The 13,083-nt window shown below is 44.1% G+C and overlaps 1 protein-coding gene across 1 annotated transcript in view; it reads left to right on the forward strand.

The window, feature by feature from the left end:
- Positions 1–6,555: 6,555 nt before the first annotated feature.
- TNN (tenascin N) overlaps positions 6,556–13,083 on the forward strand; it is a 71,224-nt gene continuing 64,696 nt past the window's right edge. The window contains exon 1 of the mRNA XM_011962364.1: positions 6,556–6,627. The gene's annotated coding sequence lies outside the window, so the exon portion shown is untranslated. The remainder of the gene's footprint in view (positions 6,628–13,083) is intronic.

The following is a 13,083-nucleotide window of genomic DNA, read 5'->3' on the forward strand; positions in this document are numbered from 1 at the left end:
CACAAGATCTTGACCCTAGATGTCTGTTCAGCTTTGGTTTCAGTTCTTTTAGATTCAGCAGAATCCTAATTAAAGATACGAAGACATATCTTCCAGCCAGCTCAAACAGATCAAAACCAGCTGAGAGCAGCTCTAGGTCTCCAAACTAGACAACGGATTCGGGTTCCGTTAGAGCCAGCACATTGGCCTATTGGGTTTTTGATGATTTCTTAGGATGAATACAATTAGAGATGACCACAGATGACTGAAGTTAGAATGCTTTCTCCTACATTTTTCTCAAATAAAATAAAACATAATAACATGTTGGTTGAACCATCATTAGGATCAGTGACTTTTTTCCGGGTTGTTCTGGAATGGGGTATATACTATTTGGACAAAATGAGTTGAAATTAGTTTCATGTTAAACTATTCCCCTAGTTTGAGTATAGGCTGTTGTATCATTTTTCTGTTTACATGTTACTAAGAAAAAAAAAACCTGAATCCCTTAGAATGCTAGCAGCTCTAAAAAACAAACTCCTGATTCAAGAGGGTTCTGAAGTAGGAAAACTTGAGAGGTGGTTAATTCAGCAGGATAGCAACATCATAAAAAAATGGGATTTCTTCCATTTTCTGTTCCGACATCCTTGGTGTGTTTTCGTTGTCTTTGGCTAGCACCCCTTACGGTTGGTTATAAGGTGTCTGCCACAGTTCCAGGTGTTCTTTGTAGATGTGACAATATCCAATTCTTTTGAATTTTTTTGTTTTGTTTTGTTTTGACACAGGGTCTCACTCTGTTGCCCAGGCTGGAGTCCAGAGTCATGTTCACAGCACCCTGCAGCCTTGACCTCCTGAGCTCAGGTGATCCTCCTACTTCAGCCTCGAGAGTAGCTGGGACTACAGGTTCACACCACTATGCCCAGCTAATTTTTGTGTATATGTTTTGTGTTTGTTGTCATGGGTTTTGTTGTTGTTGTTGTTGTTTGTTTTTTTTAAGACGGGGCTTCATCATGTTGCCCAAGCTGGTCTCAAAATCATGAGCTCAAGCAATCTGCCTGCCTTGGCCTCCCAAAGTGCCAGGATGGCAGGTGTAAGCCACCACGCCTGGTCTTTTTTGTTTGTTTGTTTGTTTGTTTTGAGTGAAGGAACCTTTCCTTGAATCTCCATTGATGTCCTCTCCTTTATGTCTCACCAACCCCCAAATTCACTGCATGTTCTTGCCTAAATTAGTCACTGGCAAGGGTGATGAAATTACCCTGATTGGCTTAGATCAGTCAGAGCCCTTCCTTGAACCCAGCCAAGATCAGGAGGCAGTGAGTAGACATCAAAATAAAATTAGGGTTCTTGGGGAAGAAGAAGGAGGGCAAGGCTGTCAGGGTGGCAGGCAAAATAGAACCTGCTACCATGGTGTAGGCCCCATATGTTTGGGGAATTTGCCTTGTTCTTGGGCATCTTGAGGAATAAATCTGTCATGATGGAATTTCAGGTAGCTTATTATTTACTTTACAATATCATAGGTAGTGAAGGCAATAAAAGAAAACAGTCCTCATTCTCCATGAGCTCATACTGAAGTTAAGGAGCCTCTGCGTGGACACAACTAACAGCTAGCCACTACTGAAAGTCTCTAAATGAAGAATTCTGAGAAGAAATCCTATAGCTCAGGTGTCACCCAAGATCAGCTTTCTTAGGGAATTGAATAAAATTGGCTCCAATCTCAATCCTACAACTTGTGAGAAATCCAAGATCTCCTCATTCCCACATCCATCACCAACTCCTCTGGATTCTGTCCTGGGCAGGGTGAAGGGCTTACATCCCAGGGGTCATGCCTGGACCCGAATTCCTGCTTTCTCTGAAGTCTGTTGCACTATGCCTCACATCTTACAGACATTTCCTTGTGCAGTGCTGACCCAGATGTGTGATGTAACTCCTGTCTTTTGGTTTGTCTTTCCCCATCACATGAGTTAAAAAAGTATTTGTGTGGGTGGAAGACTTAACTTAAGGTTTGGAACCAGGAAGAGGGATTTATAGAAAACAAAGCAAACAAGCCAGGGGTGGTGGCTCAGGCCTGTAATCCCAGCACTTTGCGAGGCCAAGGCAGGTGGATCACTTGAGGCCAGGAGTTTGAGACCAGCCTGGCCAACATCGTGAAACTCTGTCTCTACTAAAAATACAAAAATTAGTCAGGCGTGGTGGCTCGCATCTGTGGTCCCAGTTACTTGGGAGGCTGAGGCAGGAGTATCACTTGAACCTGGGAGGCAGAAGTTGCAGTGAGCCAAGATTGCGTCACTACACTCCAGCTTAGGCCACAGAGTGAGACTCTGTCTCAAAAAAAAAGGCAAAGCAAACCATGTAATATTGAGGAGACATTCTTGTTCTTAAAGGTGATTTTCCTATTTCACCTGCCCCACTCCTCCCCAGGCCTTAGCCTCATGACCTTCATAATCTCAACAATCTTTTCTGTTTTCCCACTGCCAGTTCCTATTTATTTCATGCAGAGCAGTTTTGCATTTTTTTTTTTTTGGTTTGTTTGTTTGTTTGTTTCATTGCAAACTTGTCCTAAGGATCCTAAGTATTTTCCTGAACAAAGAGAGTTATCTCTCTAAGAAAAACTCTGAAGTCAGGTGTTAAAAAAGTAAATATTTCACATTGATTTGGGTGATTATAGTGGGGAAATCTGAGCAGATCTCTTGGATGTGGAGATGGGATTGACTTCAAGAAGTTGGGGCTGCATGACCAGTGTCTGGAAAAGGGGAGGAGCATCATGTTTACCAGGGACTGAGAGGAGGCTGAGTTGGTTAAAACTGATGGTTTGGGCCAGGTGTAGTGGCTCACGCCTGTAATCCTAGCACTTTCAGAGGCCGAGGCAGGTGGATCACCTGAGGTCAGGAGTTCGAGGCCAGCCTGGGCAGCATGAAGAAAGCCTGCCTCTACTAAAAAAATTAAAATTAGCCAGGTGTGGTGGTGGGTGCCTGTAATCCCAGCTACTTGGGAGGCTAAGACAGGAGAATCACTTGAACCTGGAGTTGGAGGTTGCAGTGAGCTGAGATCTCATCACTGCACTCCAGCCTGGGCAACAGAGTGAGACTGTCTCGTAAAATAACTAAAAAATAAAAAACCTGATGGTTTGTATTTGTAAATAGCAGGGGAATAATTTGGATATGGAGGTGCATAGGAAGGGGCATGATAGGGCAGTTACAGAGAACTTTAGAAGCTTAATCCTGTAAGTAATGAGAGTTTCTGGACAGGGACCTCTTTGGGGCAGGGAAATGATATGATTAGATTTTGGAATTCAGGGAGAACATTTTGCCAGTAGTGATTGGGTATGCTCTGTGGCAGACTTCAAGCTGCCCATCAACCCCTATTCTTTCTTCCTTTCTTTACTCAGAGCTCCTGAGGTTTAGTTGAACACAACCACTGTGCCAGCCTCTCTGGCAGCTCTATGTGCACACTGCGTAAATTCTGGCCAATGGGATGCAGGAGAAGTGATGTGTACCTTTTCTAGGGTTATCCAAAAAGTGCATAATTCTCTAATAGAAATAAATAAAGCTTCTTGGAGAAATGGCTGCTTTTAAAGGACTGGGTAGGAGAAGTGCAAGATAAGCCTGGAATATCTTGCTGTGCCAAAAGTAAAGAAACACTCAAAGAATGATGGGAGTGTGTTAAAAGCACACAGGAACCAGCTTGAAAGGTTCCCCCTGGCCAAATCTGGGGTAATTTGAGCAAAAAAATAATGATAGTACAGGAATATAACCCATAGAATAAAAAAAAGAATATGAGTCACTTTGAATATAAAGTAATTGATAAAATAAAGGTGGGGGAAGAAAAATTATTTTTTATAATAGAATTCTATCTAATAAAGATAAAAGGAAAAATAAAATTAGGAAAATCACCATTTGGCAGCCACTATAGTAGTAATCGTTCCAGGCAAGAATCAACAATGGATGTTAAAACTAGCAGGTGAAAATAGGAAAAGAAGCAGAATATTTACATGGTTTAGAAACATCATCCCACAATATACCTGTTAAATAAAAGGGGGCAAATATTTACTGTGGAGAAACCTGGCACATATCACCCTAACCAAGTGGTCCAAGGTAACATCACCAACATGGGGACAGACTGTCATCAAGTGTCCCCTGGTATGATGGATCAAAAGACACGCTTCTGCCGCTGCCTGCCAAAAATGCATAGCCTAAATCTAGGCCTGAAGAAATACCACACAAATACAAACTGAGGACATTCTTCGAAATAACTGACGTTTTCTCTTAAAAAAATGTTAAGGTCATGTAAGACAAAGGCTGAAGAACTATTCCAATTTAAGGAATTTTAAAGACAGGACAACTAAATGCAATTAATTATCCTGAATTGAATCCTGGGCCAGTGAATTATTCTTCTTTTGGTATAAAAGACATTAGAGAAACAATCAATGTAATTTGAATATAGTCTGTAAATTAGACAATAGTATTATGTCAATATCAATTCCTGACTTTGATCATTGTATTGAGGTTATGGGAGAGTATGCCCTTGTTGTTGGGAAACACCCCATACTGCAGTTTTTTAGACATAAAGGGGTAAAGAGATAAATCGTGTCTTTAATTTGCTTTCAAATGTTTTTGGGGAAAACCATTAAGAGAGAATGAATGATAAAGCAAATATGATAAAATGCTAATGCTTGGAGAGTGTGAGTGAAGGTTATACAAGGATTCTTTTAATATTCTTGTAATTTTTCTGCAAGTCTGAAATAAGTATAAAAAGTTTTTGTTTTTGTGTTTGTAAGGAATGAGCATGCACTTCCATCTGCCCTCATCCCTTTGCCCTTCCTATTGGCTGAGAGATGATGGCCCTAGAGCGTAGTGGGTGTGTGCTGTGGATGGCGGCACTTCCCTACCAGCTGTGGGCCACTGTCTTCTACTGTTATGTGAGAGAAATCATCTATGTTGTTAAGCCACTGCATTGGAGTGTCTCTTTGCTACAGCTACATGTCCTAACTAATACAGGCAACTAACTAATACCGACTGTAATAAGGACAGGCTAGAAGAAGGTGGCTTCTTAGGAGCGTGGTGCACTGGTTTAGTTATTCCTATTGAGGGCATGGAAAATGGGGTCATGGAGAGAGTTGGTGAAGACCACTCATTTGGGGAGAATTGGTGAAAGGAAATTAAGAATAGGAGAGCACCTTGAGGGTGCAATAGAGTCTTAGGATCCTCTAGAAGAGATTTTCCCTTTTATGGAGCAGAGAAAAATGTCCAAGGGAGAAAAGAGATGTTTGGGAGTTGGGGAATTTTCTGGTGACCTTGGTTCATACCCCACTGGTCACCTCTGTGTATGGCTGGCCTGGATTCCAGGGCCAGATAGCAGAACTATTTATGGTTGTAAGTGAAGGGCAGAGAACTATGAACCCACCTGGACTGAGGTGGAAATGATCAAATATGATTTAGTGGGATACATAAGGAGAATTTAAAAATTACAATAATCATGGTAGCAGGTAATCTTTACCAAGTCCTCACTATGTCTTGGGACTAGTCTAAGTTCTTTACCCCATCTACTCATTTGAACCTCACAATAACCGTAAGACACTCTTCCTATTTTACAGATGAGTAAGCTGAGCCACAGAGAAGTTGTCAAAGGTCATTTGCAAGTAGCAGACACAAGCTTCAGATACAGGCAAGCTGACTCGGGGCACCCCCTCCAATTTCTGGGGACCACTTTTTGGTCCCCCGTGTCTCCTTCTCCTTTCCCTCCAGCAGCATTTGATGCTGACATAGGTGAACTGGAAACATATGGTCTCCTTCATTTTGTTGTGGATCTGCACTCCAGAATCTACTTCCCACAGAGCAGGAGAGGGATGGGGTGTAAGGAAGGGCAGCAGGTGTCAGCCCATGCCCTATTGAAATGATTCTGGCTCATTGGAAGGATGAAGGCCTGTCCATCTGAGGGCAAAAGAGGAAGGGCAGCCAGAAAGGGGCACGACTATTCTTTCCTGGTTTTGGCATGTGGGAGGCATTTGGGATGGGGTGAGGGTCGGAGTGGACTTATGGGACCGAATGTCCCCAGTCTGCTACTCCTGCCCCCACTTCAGAGCCCTGCCACTCACAAGTGTGAGACGATGGATGAAGGAGGAGGGAAGTCAGAAGAGCTTCTGTCCCTGAGGGCCTCCGCTCATTTCTTTTTGTGCTAAAGACTTTTTCCCATTTTGAAAGCAGTAGGCAATAAGTCCCAGAATGCCTGAAACAAGAAAAAGAGAAACTTTATAAATGCACTTTTGAACCCCGAGACCCAGCTCCTGGCCAGGAGACGGCAAACTCTTTTAATATCCTTATTCTGGATTCACTTAAATGGAAACAGCCTCCAGTATTTTTAGCTGCTGTGTAAACAAAGTGAAAAAGAAGGAGGAAATGTATATATTTTTCTTTCCTAGTTAGAATAAGAGAAGGAATTGCTCATTATCTTTTAGCAGAGTCCCTGCTGGGAAGGGAGGAAAACACCAGGAGTCTCCGTTTGCTCCTCCTCTGGCCTAGACAGGATTTAAACCCAGGGAGGGAAGCCAAGGAGAGACGAGAACGAGGGACGACCAGCAAGTACCAAGGTCTGTGGCAGGAGGAGACCAGCTCACAGGAGCCGCAGCATTGGAAGAGGCATCCAGCAGCCTCCCAGGTAAGAGTGCCAGTTGCCCAAGCTTTACTTACTGGAGGCAGGAAGGTGGCCAATGCGGATGAGCTCAAAAGTGGTGGCTCAGGTGCCTCCGTTCCCGAGCCTGAAAATCTGGGCAGTGTAATTAGTCTCTTATCCACTCCACGAAGAGTTAAAATGAATTGGGAGGTACCTCTCAGGACCCATGTGCTGCGTCCTTAGTATTATACTCCAATCTCAGTCAGGGCAAAGCATAGTTATCTTCTTTCCTGGCCAGATGCAGTCTGTGTTGTATCACTTTCTACCTGGAGTAACATTTTTGTATAAAATGTTTCCTTTAAGACGTTCCTTCTCATCTTTTTTTCTTTTTAACTTATTTACAATGTCAAAACTTTCTCTCTCTCTCTCTTTTTGGATAATTTAGTATTTGTTATATCTCATTATTCTTTTAAATCCTAAAACAGAATGGTTATTTTAGTTAGGATTAGGAAGCTGGGATAACTTTCCCGTTTTCTGGATTTTTTGTGAGTCAGTTAAGGGGATGTTTGCAAACACATTTGAACAGTTTTGAAGTATATCCAGACGTTTAATTTTACAGGTTTTAATTATTATTTGTTTAGACGACAACTTCTCTCCAAATCCCCATACTATTACCCTCACAATACCTCAAAGAAAACATTTCAAGATATCTCAAAAACTTGGCCAGGCACAGTGGCTCACGCCTGTAATCCCAGAACTTTGGGAGGCCGAAGTGGGCAGATCACCTGAGGCTGAGATTTTGAGACCAGCCTGACAAACATGGAGAAACCCCATCTCTACTAAAAATACAAAATATTAGCTGGCGTGATGGCGCATGCCTGTAATCCCAGCTACTCGGGAGGCTGAGGCAGGAGAATTGCTTGAACCCGGGAGGCGGAGGTTGCGGCGAGCCGAGATCGAACCATTGCACTCCAGCCTGGGCAACAAGAGCAAAACTCCGTCACAAACCAAACCAAACCAAAACAAACAAACAAACAAAAAACCACACTAGTTTTAGGAGGTCTTACTTTTTACTTATTTATCAATTTTTGTGCTTGGGAGAGATCTGGGGGAAGGATGGAGAAAAAATGAATGAGAACAGGCAGGGTTTCACTTAAAAGCATGAAACCTGTGTTGCTTATATAAGCATTAAAAGAAAAGAACAAGTTCCAACATAAAAGTAACAAACTACCCACATCTGGACACAGCATTAGCCATAGTGCCTAAAATCCACTGGTTCTTGGAAAAGCTGAGGTGTCACCAAGGCATCAGATGGTACCTTGCTCGGTCAGGGTTACATATTGATAGCTGGCCTCTTGACATTCGGACATTTGTTGCAGACTCAGAATCAAGGTGACAGTGTCAGACACAGGAAAAAATAGAGTATCAATACTGGTATCATTTTTCCCGGAGAGAAGGAAAGAAGGCACCTGGCATTCTTTCATACAACTCTAAGTACTGCTTTGCCCCCAATTTGTAGGCTGCGGCTGACTCCCGAAGGAGGGAAAATAGAACAAATGATTTCAAATCATCCTGTGGCTTCTGGTTTTCCAGTCCAGTGCTGCTCTGTGGTTTGAAATGTAGGGTGGGCAGAGCTCTGTTTCTGAGAAGATGCCTGAAGAAATTGTGCCCAGGCCCAGTGGAAACTTTTGTCCATTCACTGCTCATTCCAGAGCCTTGGCTCCTATAGGATCTGGATACAGACATGAGATCATGGTTTAGGTCCTGTAGCAGCATCTGGAGCCACCAGTCTGTGAGCTGAGGATGCTAAGATCTCAGGCCTGATCCCTGGATGGACAGGGACTTTGCTGTTTCTGCCACAGTGGACTCACTGCTAATGCTGCCCAGCCACTGTTTCAATCTGTACCCAGCCCGTGTGAGTGGAACAGTGCAAATGCTTGGAAATTAGCAAACACTCTCCTCCTTGCTAGAAGGCTGGAACTTGAAAGTTACTTCAATATGTGGAAAAAAACACATTAGCTAAAGAAAGAAATTGCAGAGTTTTTGTTTTGTTTTGTTTTCATCTGATGCCTCTCACACCCACGGATATTAGGGCTAATCGTATACAAAGTAATACTTAGTCATTCTGGAAACTGGCTGTTTGGTTGAATATGGGAGAGGAAGGTTCCTGAATTTAGGTCCTGGGTCTATTTTATCTTGTTGTTGTGCACGAGGTTGGTCCCACAAAAGCTAAAGGAACTTCTTGCTGTGAAAAAGTGATTCATCCTCTGGGGGTAAGTGAACATCTTTGCCTGATGTTTAAGAGGAGATTTTAAAGTGTTTTGCCCAGAGCCTGGCATGTAATAAATGCATAGAAAATGGTAGCTACCATTATCATCACCCATTTAAGCCTTTACAAGGCAGATTAAGAGTCAGTTGTCAAAAGAAAACAAAATGAGCCTGTGGCACCCCTGAAAAAGTGATTGAGCGCTGAGGCTGGGTCAGGACACCATCCTTGATCTTTTCAAACCTCAGGCGGGTGGGCAGACTTGATGGGATGGCTCTCCAGGAAAAGGGTTCTAGCACGCTGGTGTGAGAGTCATCTCCAAGGACTTCCTGGGCACTCTCTGGGTGTCTCACAGAACTAGGAGAAAGGGGGGACAGAGTGATGCCCAGAATGTGACCATGCTAAGCCCTATCACATAAAACCAAATTTCCGTTCTTGTCCACACCTAGCTATCTTGTATCCTATATGCAGTGCTTGCACAGAGTTCAACGTCACAGAGACTAGAAATAAAAACGTTTGTATGTACTTGCTTCCCCTGGAGTTTAACCTAGGAGAGACAGACCTCCCTTGTATATCCATGTTCTTGGATCTGAAGGAGAAAGAGATACAGAGGTGAAATCTGTTGCCTAAGCCTCCAGTTCACGGTGAGTTGAACCAGGGTAGATTCCTCAGCCAGCTGAGAACTTGCTGTCCTGGACCAGGTTACTTGGGAAGTACAGGGAAGACCCCTGAGTCACCCAGGGCCCAAGCTGAAGATCATTAGCAAAATATGCCTAAGAGAGTTAAGAAAGCAGTGACAAGTTTGCCCGTGTTTGTGACATTGATGCATCCCTAGCCACTCATCTCCCTCATTTTCCTTCATAGTTTAATGATATCCACCCTGTCATTTGGGGACAGAATATCTTCTTAAGTGACTCTGCTGGAAATCCACGATGATACACTCTTTCTAAAACCCAAAGCAGTGCTTTCATTTTCTTGTGGTTAACTGTCAAGGCAGGATGAGATAATAAGGGAACCAGAGAAAGCCCTGAATTTAAGTATAAAGGTCTGTAACAGTGGCTAGAAATTGGCTACCTCTCTTCTTTGGCGTAAGTAGTATTTTTTTTCCTGACCCAGGGTGTGTGTCCTTCTTTGGGGAAAATGAGGTGACACAGAGACCATCCACCCCTGGGGTCCGAGAGGACCAGCAGGATGCAGGAGCCATCCTCCTTCCTTGGCCAAGGCTTAGATGCCATCTGCCCCTGCAGACAGAAGTCTCCGTGCACTTTGGTGTTTCCTAGGAAAGGAATTCTCCAGCTTTTCATGAGAAGTGACTGGGACTTAACCTCCATATGAGGGAAATGCAATTTATGTTCCCAGTGGATCATCCTTGGCACCACTCAGAGGAAGTACAGGCACAGGATTTAGTTATTGATTTATTAATTTTTAACTGAAAACCCAATTTATACCTTGGGTTTCTTTTATTTTCAGGAAAAAAAAAACCCTCTCTTAAAAACACGTGGCAGAATGGAGGACATTTGGTGTTTTTTGTTTGTTTATTTGTTTGTTTTGTTTTTTATATATACAGGACATATAACAGAGAGATAAAGAACACAGATGTGGGTAGTGGACAGACCTGGTGTATGATCCCAGCTCTGCTGCTTTTTAGCTATGTGTCTTTTGGCAAATTACTTAACTTCTCTGAGGACCTGTCACAAAGAATGATATCAACTGACTCCCAGGATTTTGAGGATTAAATGAGGATAATTTTTATAGCGTTTGGCACAATGTTCGTTATCTAATAAGCACACACACACACACACACACACACAAATCCAGTGGCTATTACTATTTACTTCACAAAATATTACTTTGACAGGACTGTGCTATGAGGCTGGTGATACAGAGGGGATCAACACAGTCATGGCCATCTCTGTCATCTCTGAGCTCACGAGGATGCCTGGGCTAGGAACATGCATACAGATTTGGTGGCTGTCAATATTTGGCTGGAAATTAAAGCCACCGGGGTAGATGCAGATACCAAGAGAGAACACAGCAGAAGCAGAGAGCCCTGCAACATCTGAAGGCAGAAGTAGGGGGACCATCTGTGGTCAGTCGTGTACCCCTCAAAGAGCCTTTCTGGTAAAAGCAATACAATGAAGCATTTGTTCCTGAGTCTAATGTATCCCTCCCTCCCAGCTTCCCACACCACCCAACACCTCTCCTGCAGTTAGAATTAAAGACATGACTAGCCTCTGTAAGACAATGATTCTTGGGGACAACTGGTTTTCTGTGGTTCCTGCATACACATTTCCTGCATGTAAATGCCCTTTGCTTCATGCATCCCTGAAGAATTTACCCAACTTTCCATGGGAAAATACCCCTCAGTAGAATAATCCTCCCTATTTGGAAATGTATCATCCTGCATTTTGCTCACAAAAATCTTCTGCCCTCTCTGCCCCCTCCCCACTGTCGCGGAGCTCAGCCTGTGGTTTGCTGTGCATACTGAAAGAGCTGATGAAGTCATCCTTCCCTTCTGCTGTTAAACAGGGAGTCTCTCTCCTGCCACATGTTGAAGTGAGAGCCAGCAGGCTTTTCTTCTTTCTCATTACACTTGACAGAGTGTTAGGTTGAGGATTTCCCTTGCTCTCATCTTCTTTCGAACGATCAACCTACCCAGGAAAATCTGAGTGCAACTTTTGGAATCTGAGAGGCAGTAATTACTGAGGACATCTTGTTGCAAATCAGAAGGACAGGCAACACCAAGGGCTCCAACAGGGACTTCTGGGGTTTCTCATATTCCAGGCTACAAAAACAAATGCTGTAGACCTGGGCTCTGGGCAGCCTTGCTGTGGTTTATGGCAAGAGTCCATGGCTTTTTTTTTTGTTGCGTTCGTTGAGAACTTCTTCAGAAAACCATCTGCACTCCATTTGTGTCTTAGGCTGGGGGTGGGGGGTGGGATGGAAAGCATGGGCAGGGAAGTCTGCTTTTTCAGCTCTATTTTTGCCCAGGAAGAAGATTTTTGGATAGTGGAAACTCATATGCTGCCATGAACACAGTAGGTGCTTCAGAGATCAATATGAGTTGTTACTGGGGAACGGCAGAAGTGCACAGGGGTTAATGGCTCCATTGCTGGAAACTGTGCACCTGGGGTTGCATCTGTGGCCGTGTGCTCATCAATTGCATAATCAGGACATGTTGCTCGATGCCACTGAGCCTCAGTTCCTATCCTGGGGATCAAGTGGAGAAAAGTGTGTGGCTTTTATCTTTGCAATGAACGTTTAAGGATGGCCATTGTGAAATATCATTATTTTTATCCTACACCTGCCTTCCAATTCATTCTCCTGGCTTCCCACTCCCTCCATCCTCTGACACAAATCTCAAGCAGCTTCCAGAGCTTTTCTGGTAGCTTTTGGTCTTAGAAGAGAATTGCTTTTGTGAAGGAAGGCAAGTCCATTTCAGTATTGAGCCTCAGTCTGTCATCCAGGTCACATCTTTTCTTTCTCAGCTCAGACCTGATGCTGGAACCTGCAGAGAAGCTGGAGGGAAGGGGCTTGGTGCTTTCCTCCCTCCATTTCTCTCTCCCTAACATGCATGGCTGCTTCTGGCTTCACCAGGTTGCTGCTGCCTGGGGCGAGGTGGGGATTAGAAAAGAAGAAGAGGGCATTTTTACTTTACTGGGGCTGTTGTGGTTCCCTCCGTTGGATGCCCTTGTTATGGCGAATGCTCCCAGTGCTGGCCCACCCCTCCTTTGTGGGGAGCTTCTGTGGGATCTTTAGATATTCTCCTTCCCACCCACTGAGCATGTCCTCCTGCAGTCGCCCCCTTGGGGTGGCACACTCCTGCTGAATGGTGGACATGCACCTCAGCTCGGGCCCTCAACTGCCCTCTTGGCAGCTCTAACATGCCTCATTTCTGTGACATCAACTTGGCCTTGCCAAAGTCTGAGTTTCAGGCCTCTCACACTGCAGCCCCCTTCCTCTGTCTGCCATGCAGCCTGTTCCAGCCAAGCTTCCCTCTGTGAATTCCTCTGGGCCAGAATCAGGCACTGGTCTCTTTGCCTGCCACTCCGCCTAATTCACCCCGACCTCATCCCTAACCCCCAAACTCTCTTTGAAATGTGTGGGCACCGCCAGGTGCGGTGGCTCACGGTGGGGAGCTGAGGTGGACAGACTGCTTGAGCCCAGGAGTTCGAGACCAGGTTGGGCAACATGGTGAAACCCCATCTCTACAAAAAAAAACACAAAAATTAGCC

Source organism: Colobus angolensis, unplaced genomic scaffold (assembly GCF_000951035.1).
Source record: "Colobus angolensis palliatus isolate OR3802 unplaced genomic scaffold, Cang.pa_1.0 Scaffold59, whole genome shotgun sequence".
In the NCBI taxonomy this organism is placed as follows: Eukaryota; Metazoa; Chordata; class Mammalia; order Primates; family Cercopithecidae; genus Colobus; species Colobus angolensis.